At 48.6% G+C, this 12,396-nt stretch overlaps 1 protein-coding gene, 1 long non-coding RNA gene and 2 other non-coding genes across 4 annotated transcripts in view; 1 reads left to right on the forward strand and 3 right to left on the reverse strand.

The window, feature by feature from the left end:
• Positions 1–1,614: 1,614 nt before the first annotated feature.
• Positions 1,615–4,598, reverse strand: LOC119942892. The gene is made up of 3 exons (XR_005455410.1): positions 4,474–4,598; positions 2,418–2,463; positions 1,615–1,773 (listed from the first exon to the last, which is right to left on the reverse strand). It is a non-coding gene; the product is annotated as an uncharacterized LOC119942892 (long non-coding RNA).
• Positions 2,287–2,369, reverse strand: LOC119943167. The gene has a single exon (XR_005455639.1). It is a non-coding gene; the product is annotated as a small nucleolar RNA SNORD60 (small nucleolar RNA).
• On the reverse strand, positions 2,550–2,633 carry LOC119943170. The gene has a single exon (XR_005455640.1). It is a non-coding gene; the product is annotated as a small nucleolar RNA SNORD60 (small nucleolar RNA).
• Positions 4,599–7,392: 2,794 nt separating the features above from the next.
• Positions 7,393–12,396, forward strand: part of TRAF7 (TNF receptor associated factor 7) — a 45,908-nt gene continuing 40,904 nt past the window's right edge. The window contains exon 1 of the mRNA XM_038763630.1: positions 7,393–7,510. The gene's annotated coding sequence lies outside the window, so the exon portion shown is untranslated. The remainder of the gene's footprint in view (positions 7,511–12,396) is intronic.

The raw sequence follows: 12,396 nt of genomic DNA on the forward strand, positions 1-12,396 counted from the left end.
TTAAACCCTTACCAAGTGCCAACCATTGTTCTAATACTTGGGTAGGAAACACAATCAAGGTCAGAAGTACCCGTTCCAAATGGGACCCAGTTTATTGGGACGGGGAACAGTATCCAATCCCCATTTCAGAGTTAACTGAAGCCCACACAGAAGTCAATCAATCGTATTTATTGAGTGCTGTGTGCAGAGCACTGTACTAAGTGCTTGGGAAGTACAAGTTGGCAACATATAGAGACAGTCCCTACCCAACAGTGGGTTCAGTCTAGAAGGGGGAAGTCAATGGCATTTGAGCGCTCAGTGTGTAAAACACTAAGCACTTGGGAGTACAATTGAGTAACATTACAGTATTTGGTAAGCATTTACTATATGCCAAGAACTATTCTAAGAGCTGAGGTAAATATAAGCTAATCAGGTTGGACCGTCCCTGCCCTATACGGGACTCATTCATCCCCGTTTTGCAGATGACCTAACAGGCAGCAAAGCGACTTGCCTAAGGTCACACAGCAGACATGTGGCAGAGCCAAGATTGGAAGCCAGGCCCCAGATATTCCCTACCCACCAACTCAGTCTACAGGGGGAGAGGCATTAAAGTAAAACGGATAGCACATTCAACAGCCCACTGCTCTGGCCCTTTGAGATCACCCCGCTCTCCAGATCATCCGGGATTAGTTTAGATAAAAGTCCTCCAACAACCACTTCAGCATTCCCTATGCACTTGAGTTTTCCCAACTTGGCTTCTAATTTTTTAATGGTATTTGTTAACCTATCTCATCACCAACTTCTGGCCCACATCCTGCATCTCATCCAAGAGGCCTACCCCTCATTTCCTCTTCTCCCACTCCCTTGCCCTTGTATTTGCTACTCCTTTTATTCACCACCCCCCCCAGCACTTACATAAAGATCCATAATTTACTCATTTACATTAATATCTATCTCCTCCTATACACTGTAAGTTCAGAGCAGGTCTACTAACTCATGATGTACTCTCCCAAATGCTTAGTAGTGTATGCACAGTAAGGACTCAAAAAATACGGCTGATTAAATCAGGCAGGCCACAGTCCCTGTCTCACATTCTAAGAAACAGCAGGCATTTTGCAAAGATTACAATTATTATTAGCTATTAGAATCCAGATCCTGACCCCCAGACTTTCCAAATAGCCCACAATGCTTCTCTAATGGAGGCAAAACAGACCAGCGGACATACAACAGACACCACAGCTATTTTTCACTCATGTTTATTTATCATAACTGACAGGAATACAGGTAATTGGTTCCAGGGCACATCATAGGGTCCAGCATCTCACAAGTGATGTATGTCAAGTTTGTAGGTGATGATAATTATGGTATCTGTTAATCTCTAATAATAAGTGTTCTAAGTACGGAGGTAGATAAAAGTTACAGGTTGGACACAGTCCCTATAATAATGGTATTTGTTAAGCGCTTACTATGTGCTAGGCACTGTATAAGCGCTGGGGTGGATACAAGCAAATCAGGTTGGACGCAGTCCCGACCTGACGTGGGGCTCACCCTCTTATCCCCATTTTACAAATGAGGTAGCTGAGGCCAGACAAGTGAAATGATTTGTCCAAGGTCACACAGCAGACACATGGCAGAGCTGGGATCAGAACCCAGGTCCTTCTGACTCCCAGGATGGTGCTTTACCCAGCAAGTCACACTGCTTGCATACATATATTGCTGCATGAGATGGGGACCAGTTGATAACTTACCTGGCAACTTCGGGGGAAACTGTCCTCCCTGCAGACACTAGTTCCTCTAGGGAAGGAAAAAATATAACATTTCAGGAAATGGAGCAGGAATCAGGGGCAAATAACAATGATTATAGTACTTATAATAATAATGGCATTTATTAAGGGCTCTGTTCCAAGCACTGGGGAGGTTACAAGATGATCAGGTTGTCCCACAGGGGGCTCAGTCTTAATCCCCATTTTACAGATGAGGTAACAGGCACAGAAGTGAAGGGACTTGCCCAAAGTCACACAGCTGACAATCGGCAGAGCCAGGATTTGAACCCATGACCTCTGACTCCAAAGCCCGGGCTCCTTCCACTGAGCCATGCTGCTTCTCTAGTATTACTTATTAAGCGCTTACTATGTGTCAAGCACTGTTATAACACTGGGGCAGATACAAGCTAATCAGGTTAGATCCAGTCCCTGTCCCACAGAAGTGACTTGCCTAAGGGCATCCAGCAGACATGCGGCAGAGCCAGGATTAGAACCCAGGTCCTCCCGACTCCCAGCAGCCCGTTTGAAGAACCAGATGGGGATTGAGCCTCAGTCCAGCGCTAGAATCAGGCTGCAGATGCAGCTGTCATACGAGGTGTCAGAAATCACAAAGTGTCTTCATCGGCTCAGTACGAGGTGGGGGAAGAGGGGAGATGTATTCCCAGCCTGTCCTACCTCCGTCTGCCGGCGGAATCCTCCCGGGCATCAGCGAGGGTCACACCTGCGGGGGACGGGATAAATCAGGGGGTGCAAGGTGAACATCCTGGTAACGTTAACATCCACGGGGAAAGATCCACTAGGGTCGTGCAGCCTCAGCACCCAAGCAAAATCAGGTATTGCTAGTGCAATACTCATACGAGGTGTCAGAAATGTGGGAATTCATCACCGGCTGCAGCGCTCGACATCCCGCGCCCTCCCACCAGGGGGCAGTGGCGGATTCAGCCACGCGGTGCAGCGCTCGACATCCCGCGCCCTCCCACCAGGGGGCAGTGGCGGATTCAGCAACGCGGTACAGCGCTCGAAATCCCGCGCCCTCCCATTCATTCATTCAATCGTATTTATTGAGTGCTTACTGTATGCAGAGCACTGTACTAAGCACTTGGGAAGTACAAGGCCCTACTGAGAGCTCACCTCCTCCAGGAGGCCTTCCCAGACTGAGCCCCCTCCTTCCTCTCCCCCTCTCCATCCCCCCATCTTACCTCCTTCCCTTCCCCACAGCACCTGTATATATGTTTGTACATATTTATTACTCTATTTACTCGTACATATCTATTCTATTTATTTTATTTTGTTAATATGTTTGGTTTTGTTCCATCTCCCCCTTCTGGACTGTGAGCACACTGTTGGGTAGGGACTGTCTCTACATGTTGCCAACTTGTACTTCCCAAGCGCTTAGTACAGTGCTCTGCACAGTTAGCGCTCAATAAATACGATTGATCGATTACAAGCTGGCAACATATAAAGACGGTCCCTACCCAACAACGGGCTCACAGTCTAGAAGGGGAAGACAGACGGCAAAGCAAAACATGCGGACAGGTGTCAAGTCGTCAGAACAAACAGAATTAACGCTAAATGCACGTCATTAGTAAACAGAATAGTAAATATGTACAAATAAAATAGAGTAATAAATCTGTACAAAGATAGAGTGGATTCAGCCATGCGGTGCAGCGCTCGACATCCCGCGGCCTCCCATTCATTCATTCAATCGTATTTATTGAGCGCTTACTGTATGCACAGCACTGTACTAAGCACTTGGGGAAGTACAAGCTGGCAACATATAGGGTCGGTCCCTACCCAACAACAGGCTCAGTCTAGAAGGGGAAAACAGACAACAAAACATGTGGACAGGTGTCAAGTCGTCAGAACAAATAGAATTAAAACTAAATGCACATCATTAACAAAACAGATAGAATAGTAACTATGTACAAGTAAAATAGAGTAATAAATCTGTACAAACATATATTCATTCACTCAAATCGTATTTACTGAGCACTGTGTGCAAAGCACTGTACTAAGCGCTTGGGGATGGGAATTTACAATCTCTGACTCCCACGCTTCTCAGTAGCAGTGTGGCTCAGTGTAAAGTGTCCGGGCTTTGGAGTCAAAGGTCATGGGTTCAAATCCCAGCTCCGCCACTAGTCAGCTGTGTGACTTTGGGCAAGTCACTTAACTTCTCTGGGCCTCAGTTACCTCATCCGTCAAATGGGGATTAAGACTGAACCCCCCGTGGGACAACCTGATCACGCTGTAGTCTCCCCAACACTGGCTCTGGGGGCGAGCCCGGGATCGACCCCCTTCGCCCCCAACTCTGGATCTGCATTGTGGCTCAGTAGAAAGAGCCCGGGCTTGGAAGTCAGAGATCATGGCTGTATTTGTTCTGACGATTTTGACACCCGTCTACGTGTTTTCCCCCTTCTAGACTGTGATCCCGTTATTGGGTAGGGCCCGTCTCTATATGTTGCCGGCTTGTACTTCCCCAGCGCTTAGTACAGTGCTCTGCACACAGTAAGCGCTCAACAAATACGACTGAATGAATATCAGGTGTGTGACTTTGGGCAAGTCACTTAACTTCTCTGGGCCTCAGTTCCCTCCTCTGTAAAATGGAGATGAAGACTGTGAGCCCCATGAGGGACAACCTGATTACCTTGTATCTCCCCCAGCGCTTAAAACAGTGCTTGGCACATAGCAAACACTTAACAAATACCAAAATTATTATTATTATCCGGCCTACCTGGGGTCCGCTGGGCACTCGGCCATCCTCGGCTGAGGTAGAGACGCACGTGGATCTTGGTCGGTGTCAGTGGCAATCGGTCGGGGGTCAAGCAAGGGCCGAGCTCGGGCCCTCCTCCCCAACACAACTGCTCACCCGCATCATTGTGGGCCGGGAATGTGCCTGTCCACTGTACTGTACTCGCCCCAGCGCTTAGTACAGTGCTCTGCATGCGGTAAGCGCTTCATAGGTGTAACCAAGCACCGCACCCACCACCTTACCAAGAAAAGGGAGAAAACGGCTCGGGCCTGGCTTCTATACTCGGTGAGTTCTCTGTTTCCTGTCCACTGGGGGATTGTATTTGCCCCAGTGCTTAGTACAGTGCTCTGCACTTGGTAAGCGCTTCATAGATCAATCAATCAAATTTATTGAGCGCTTACCGCATGCAGGGGAATGTACTAAGCGCTTGGGAAGTACAAGTTGAAAGCATTCACCTCACCCACCACCTTACCAAGAAAAGGGAGAAAACGGCTCGGGCCCGGCTTTTATGCTCGGTGAGTTCCCCGTTTCCTGTCCACTGGGGGATTGTATTCGCCCCAGCGGTTAGTACAGTGGTCTGCACGCGGTAAGCGTTTCATAGATCAATCATATTTATTGAGCGCTTACCGCGTGCTGGGCACTGTACTAAGCGCTTGGGAAGTACAAGTTGAGAACATTCACCTCACCCACCACCTTACCAAGAAAAGAGAGAAAACGGCTCGGGCCCGGCTTTTATACTCGGTGGGTTCTCCATTTCCTGTCCACTGGGGGATTGTACTTGCCCCAGCGCTCAGTACAGTGCTCTGCACGCGGTAAGCGCTTCACAGATCAATCATATCTATTGAGCGCATACCGCGTGCAGAGCACTGCACTAAGCGGTAAACTCTTCATAGATCAATCGTATTTACTGAGCGCTTACCGCGTGCAGACCGCTGTACTAAGCGGTAAGCTCTTCATAGATCAATCAGTCGTATTTATTGAGCACTTACCGCGTGCAGAGCACTGTACAAAGTGGTAAACTCTTCATAGATCAATCGTATTTATTGAGCGCTTACCGCGTGCAGAGCACTGTACTAAGCGGTAAGCTCTTCATAGATCAATCAATCGTATTTATTGAGCGCTTACCGTGTGCAGAGTACTGTACTAAGCGGTAAGCTCCCCATAGATCAATCAATCGTATTTATTGAGCGCTTACCGTGTGCAGAGCGCTGTACTAAGCGGCAAGCTCTTCATAGGTCAATCGTATTTATTGAGCACTTACCGCGTGCAGAGCACTGTACTAAGCGGTAAGCTCGTCATAGATCAATCAATCGTATTTATTGAGCGCTTACCGTGTGCAGAGCACTGTACTAAGCGGTAAGCTCCCCATAGATCAATCAATCGTATTTGTCGAGCGCTTACCGCGTGCAGAGCACTGTACTAAGCGGTAAGCTCCCCATAGATCAATCAATCGTATTTATTGAGCGCTTACCGTGTGCAGAGCGCTGTACTAAGCGGTAAGCTCTTCATAGATCAATCAATCGTATTTATTGAGCGCTTACCGTGTGCAGAGCGCTGTACTAAGCGGTAAGCTCGTCATAGATCAATCGTATTTATTGAGCGTTTACCGCGTGCAGAGCACTGTACTAAGCGGTAAGCTCTTCATAGATCAATCAATCGTATTTATTGAGCGCTTACCGCGTGCAGAGCGCTGTACTAAGCGGTAAGCTCTTCATAGATCAATCAATCGTATTTATTGAGCGCTTACCGCGTGCACAGCACTGTACTAAGCGGTAAGCTCTTCATAGATCAATCGTATTTATTAAGCGCTTACCGTGTGCAGAGCACTGTACTAAGCGGTAAGCTCTCCATAGATCAATCATATTTATTGAGCGTTTACCGCGTGCAGAACGCTGTATTAAGCGGTAAGCTCTTCATAGATCAATCAATCGTATTTATTGAGCGCTTACCGTGTGCAGAGCGCTGTACTAGGCGGTAAGCTCTCCATAGATCAATCGTATTTATTGAGCGTTTACCGCGTGCAGAGCGCTGTATTACGCGGTAAGCTCTTCATAGATCAATCAATCGTATTTATTGAGCGCTTACCGCGTGCAGAGCACTGTACTAAGCGGTAAGCTCGTCATAGATCAATCAATCGTATTTATTGAGCGCTTACCGCGTGCAGAGCGCTGTACTAAGCGGTAAGCTCTTCATAGATCAATCATATTTATTGAGCGCTTACCGTGTGCAGAGCACTGTACTAAGCGGTAAGCTCTTCATAGATCAATCAATCGTATTTGAGCGCTTACCGCGTGCAGAACGCTGTACTAAGCGGTAAGCTCTCCATAGATCAATCAATCGTATTTATTGAGCGCTTACCGCGTGCAGGGCACTGTACTAAGCGGTAAGCTCTTCATAGATCAAACAATCGTATTTATTGAGCGCTTACCGCGTGCAGAGCCCTGTACTAAGCGGTAAGCTCTTCATAGATCAATCAATCGTATTTATTGAGCGCTTACCGTGTGCAGAGCACTGTACTAAGCGCTTGGGAAGTACAAATTGGCAACAGACACCCCAAGCACCTCCTTTCCAAGAAAAGAGAGAAAAGGGCTCGGGCCTGGCTTTTATAGTCGGTGAGGTCTCCGTTTCCAGGATTGGCTCTCTCCCTCCGGAAGTCCTCTCATCCAGCCAATTAAAAGTGGCCTCCGCAGCCCGCCTCCCGCCCTCCCGACCGGGGTCCCCTTCCTATTGGTCTACGTGTCCACGGCCGGCCCCCGGGAGCCAATCAGGAGCCAGGGTGTAACATAGAGTGATTCAGGGGGAGCCAATGGTACGCCGGGAGATGTAGTTTCCCGCCCGGTGAAGTCCGGCTCCCGGGCCGCCGGGGGCGGGGACGCGGCCGGTCCCTTCCCTTACCAAGCGCTTAGTACAGTGCCCTGCACGCTGTAAGCGCTCAATCAATATGATTGATTGATTGATTGATTCCCCGCCGGAGCCGGAGGGCGCTGCGATGTGGCCGGGACCGGGGCCCAGCCAGCGGGTGAGTCCCCGCGCGGCCGGGGGGCGGCCTGGAGTCCACTACACTGTGAGCCCACTGTTGGGTAGGGACTGTCTCTATGTGTCGCCAATTTGTACTTCCAAAGCGCTTAGTACAGTGCTCTGCACACAGTAAGCGCTCAATAAATACGCTTGATTGGAATGCCCTCCCTCTGCCCCTCCGCCAAGCTAGCTCTCTTCCTCCCTTCAAGGCCCTACTGAGAGCTCACCTCCTCCAGGAGGCCTTCCCACACTGAGCCCCTTTCTTCCTCTCCATCCCCCCATCTTACCTCCTTCCCTTCCCCACAGCATCTGTATATATGTTTGTACATATTTATTACTCTATTTATTTGACTTGTACATATCTATTTTATTTTGTTAGTATGTTTGGTTTTGTTCTCTGTCTCCCCCTTTTAGACTGTGAGCCCGCTGTTGGGTAGGGACTGTCTCTATATGTTGCCAACTTGTACTTCCCAAGCGGTTAGTACAGTGCTCTGCACACAGTAAGCGCCCAATAAATACGATTGATTGATTAATTGATTCCTCTCCCCCTCGTCCCCCTCTCCATCCCCCCATCTTACCTCCTTCCCTTCCCCGCAGCACCTGTATATATATGTTTATACAGATTTATTACTCTATTTTACTTGTACATATCTATTCTACTTATTTTATTTTGTAAGTATGTTTGGTTTTGTTCTCTGTCTCCCCCTTTTAAACTGTGAGCCCACTGTTGGGTAGGGACCGTCTCTATATGTTGCCAACTTGGACTTCCCAAGCGCTTAGTACAGTGCTCTGCTCACAGTAAGCGCTCAATAAATACGATTGATTGATTCCTCTCCTCCTCGTCCCCCTCTCCATCCCCCCATCTTATCTCCTTCCCTTCCCCACAGCACCTGTATATATGTATATATGTTTGCACATATTTATTACTCTATTTATTTTACTTGTACATATCTATTCTATTTATTTTATTTTGTTAGTATGTTTGGTTTTGTTCTCTGTCTCCCCCTTTTAGACTGTGAGCCCACTGCTGGGTAGGGACTGTCTCTATATGTTGCCAACTTGGACTTCCCAAGCGCTTAGTCCAGTGCTCTGCACACAGTAAGCGCTCAATAAATATGATTGATTGATTGGAGGAGGGGGAGGGCGGGCCGGGGGTGGCAGTCCGGACCCGCTGCTGCCGGGGGTTTGCCCAAGTCTTCCCCGTCCCTTCTCCCTCCGCGCCCCGGGCCTGCAGACCGACCCGCCCCGCTTCCCCCGCTCCCTTGTCCGCCCATCCCCCCTGTTCATTCATTCGTTCAATCGTATTTATTGAGCGCCTCCTGTGTGCAGAGCACTGGACTAAGCGCTTGGGAAGTACAAGTTGGCAACATCTAGAGACGATCAATCAATCAATCGTATTTATTGAGCGCTTCCTGTGTGCAGTGCACTGGACTAAGCGCTTGGGAAGTACAAGTTGGCAACATCTAGAGACGGTCAATCAATCGTATTTATTGAGCGCTTCCTGTGTGCAGAGCACTGGACTAAGCGCTTGGGAAGTACAAGTCGGCAACATATAGAGACAGTCCCTACCCAACAGTGGGCTCACATTCATTCATTCAATCGTGTTTATTGAGCGCTTCCTGTGTGCTGAGCACTGGACTAAGCGCTTGGGAAGGACAAGTCGGCAACATAGAGAGACGGTCCCTACCCAACAGTGGGCTCACTGTCCATTCATTCATTCATTCGTATTTATTGAGCGCTTCCTGTGTGCAGAGCACTGTACTAAGCACTTGGGAAGTACAAGTTGGCAACATATTCATTCAATTGTATTGAGCGCTTCCTGTGTGCTGAGCACTGGACTAAACGCTTGGGAAGGACAAGTTGGCAACATAGAGAGACGGTCCCTACCCAACAGTGGGCTCACAGTCCATTCATTCATTCATTCAATCGTATTTATTGAGCACTTCCTGTGTGCAGAGCACTGGACTAAGCGCTTGGGAAGTACAAGTTGGCAACATAGTCATTCATTCAATCGTATTTATTGAGCGCTTCCTGTGTGCAGAGCACTGGACTAAGCGCTTGGGAAGGACAAGTTGGCAACATATAGAGACGGTCCCCACCCAACAGTGGCCTCACAGTCCATTCATTCAATTGTATTTATTGAGTGCTTCCTGTGTGCAGGGCACTGTACTAGGCGTTTGGGAAGTACAAGTTGGCAACATATTCATTCATTCATTCAATCGTATTTATTGAGCACTTCCTGTGTGCAGAGCACTGGACTAAGCGCTTGGGAAGTACAAGTTGGCAACATATAGAGACGGTCCCTACCCAACAGTGGGCTTACAGTCTAGAAGGGGGAGATGGAGAACAAAACAAAACATTTTAACAAAATAAAATAAATAGAATAAATATGTACAAATAAAATAGAGTAATAAATATGTACAAGTGGCCCAGATCTGCCGCTTGTCTGCTGTGTGACTTTGGGCAAGTCACTTCACTTCTCTGGGCCTCAGTTCCCTCATCTGTCAAATGGGGATGAAGACTGTGTGCCCCATGTGGGACAACCTGATCATCTTGTAACCCACCGCCCCCAGTGCTTAGAACAGTGCTTGGCACAGATATTTATATGTATATAAATATGTCCAAATAAAATGAATAGGGTAATAAATATGTACAAACATATATACATAGAGAAGCATTGTGGCTCAGTGGAAAGAGCCCGGGCTTTGGAGTCAGAGGTCATGGGTTCAAATCCCAGCTCCGCCAAGTGTCAGCTGTGTGACTTTGGGCAAGTCGCTTCACTTTTCTGAGCCTCAGTTCCCTCATCTGTAAAATGGGGATGAAGACTGTGAGCCCCCCCGTGGGACCCACTGTTGGGTAGGGACTGTCTCTATATGTTGCCAATTTGTACTTCCCAAGCGCGTAGTACAGTGCTCTGCACACAGTAAGCGCTCAGTAAATACGATTGAATGAACGAATGAATGAATCCTCCCCTCCAGGGTCTCCCTACCCCCGCCCCCCACCCCGGGCTCTCCATCCCCCTGACCCCCAGGCCCTCTCCTCCGGACTCCCCGTCAGTCATTCAGTCATATTTATTGAGCGCTCACTGTGTGCAGAACACTGGACTAAGCGCTTGGGAGAGCACAAGTTGGCAACATATAGATTTTGACACCTATCTCCATGTTTTGTTTTGTCGTCTGTCTCCCACTTCTCGACTGTGAGCCCGTTGTGGGGTAGGGGCCGTCTCTAGATGTTGCCGGCTTGGACTTCCCAAGCGCTTAGTACAGTGCTCTGCACAAAGTAAGCGCTCAATAAATACGATTGAATGAAGGAATGAATGGAGACGGTCCCAACCCACAACGGGCTCCCAGTCTAGAGACTATCCCCTGCCCGCCCTCTGCCTCCCTTCCTCCAACTTCTCCCGGGCCCGGCGTCCACAAAGCTGGGATTTCCCAAGGAATGTTCTGGCTTGGAGTCGCCTTCCCAAACCGGAGTGGAAAAACGACTCTTTCTTGGGCTTCTCCTCTTCCTACACCCGCCCTCGTCCGGGCCCCTGAGCTCTGAGGGTCCGCAGCCCCGACCCACCCCACCCCCAAGTGCTTAGTACAGTGCTCCGTGCACAATAACAGTACTTGTGGCATTTAATAATAATAATAATGATGGCATTTATTAAGCGCTTACTATGTGCAAAGCACTGTTCTAAGCGCTAGGGGAGGTTACAAGGTGATCAGGTTGTCCCACGGGGGGCTCACAGTCTTAATCCCCATTTTACAGATGAGGTAACTGAGGCCCGGAGAGGTGAAGTGACTTGCCCAAAGTCACACAGCTGGCAATTGGCGGAGTCGGGATTTGAACCCATGACCTCTGACTCCAAGGCCCGTTGCTCTTTCCACTGAGCCATGCTGCTTCTCTGTGCATTTCTTATGTGCTTACTGTGTGCCTGACACTCTGTCGAGCACCGGGGTGGCTATCAGGTAATCGGATGAGACCCAATCCCCATCTCACGTAGGACTGGCAGTCTTAACCTGCCAGCAGTGTGGTGGCTCAGAGAAGCAGCGTGGCTCAGTGGAAAGAGCCCGGGCTTGGGAGTCAGAGGTCATGGGTTCTAATCCCGGCTCCACCACTTCTCAGCTGTGTGACTTCGGGCAAGTCACTTCTCTGTGCCTCGGTTACCTCATCTGGAAAATGGGGATTAAGACTGTGAGCCCCATGTGGGACAACCTGATTACCTTGTATCTCCCCCAGCGCTTAGAACAGTGCTTTGCACCTAGTAAGCACTTAACAAATACCAAAATTATTATCATTATTAATCCCCATTTTACAGATGAGGGAGCTGAGGCACAGAGAAGTGAAGGGATTTGCCCAAGGTCACACAGCAGACAAGCGGCGGAGTCGCTTTGTCTCCCCCTTCTAGACTGTTCTCCCCCTTCTAGACTGTGACCCCGTTGTTGTGTAGGGACTGTCTCTATATGTTGCCAACTTGGACTTCCCAAGTGCTTAGTACAGTGCTCTGCACACAGTAAGCGCTCAATAAATACGATTGAATGAATGAATGAATGAAAGGGATTAGAACCCAGGTCCTTCTGACTCGAAATCCTGTGCTCCATCCACTAGGCCATGCTGCTGTTCCAGTTAACACTCCATAAATACCAGTGATGGTTATATTGTACTTAGTATAGTGCTTTGTATCATCATCATCAATCGTATTTATTGAGCGCGTACTGTGTGTAGAGCACTGTACTAAGCGCTTGGGAAGTACAATTTGGCAACAATTTGTACACAGTAACCGTTCAATAAATCCTAGAGATTGATGTTGATTGATGGACCAACTGTCGTATTCATTTGACTTTTCCACAGCGCACCCAGCCCCCCCTTTACATCCCCATCTCCATCCCAGAGGTGGATTTT

Source organism: Tachyglossus aculeatus, chromosome 21 (assembly GCF_015852505.1).
Source record: "Tachyglossus aculeatus isolate mTacAcu1 chromosome 21, mTacAcu1.pri, whole genome shotgun sequence".
In the NCBI taxonomy this organism is placed as follows: Eukaryota; Metazoa; Chordata; class Mammalia; order Monotremata; family Tachyglossidae; genus Tachyglossus; species Tachyglossus aculeatus.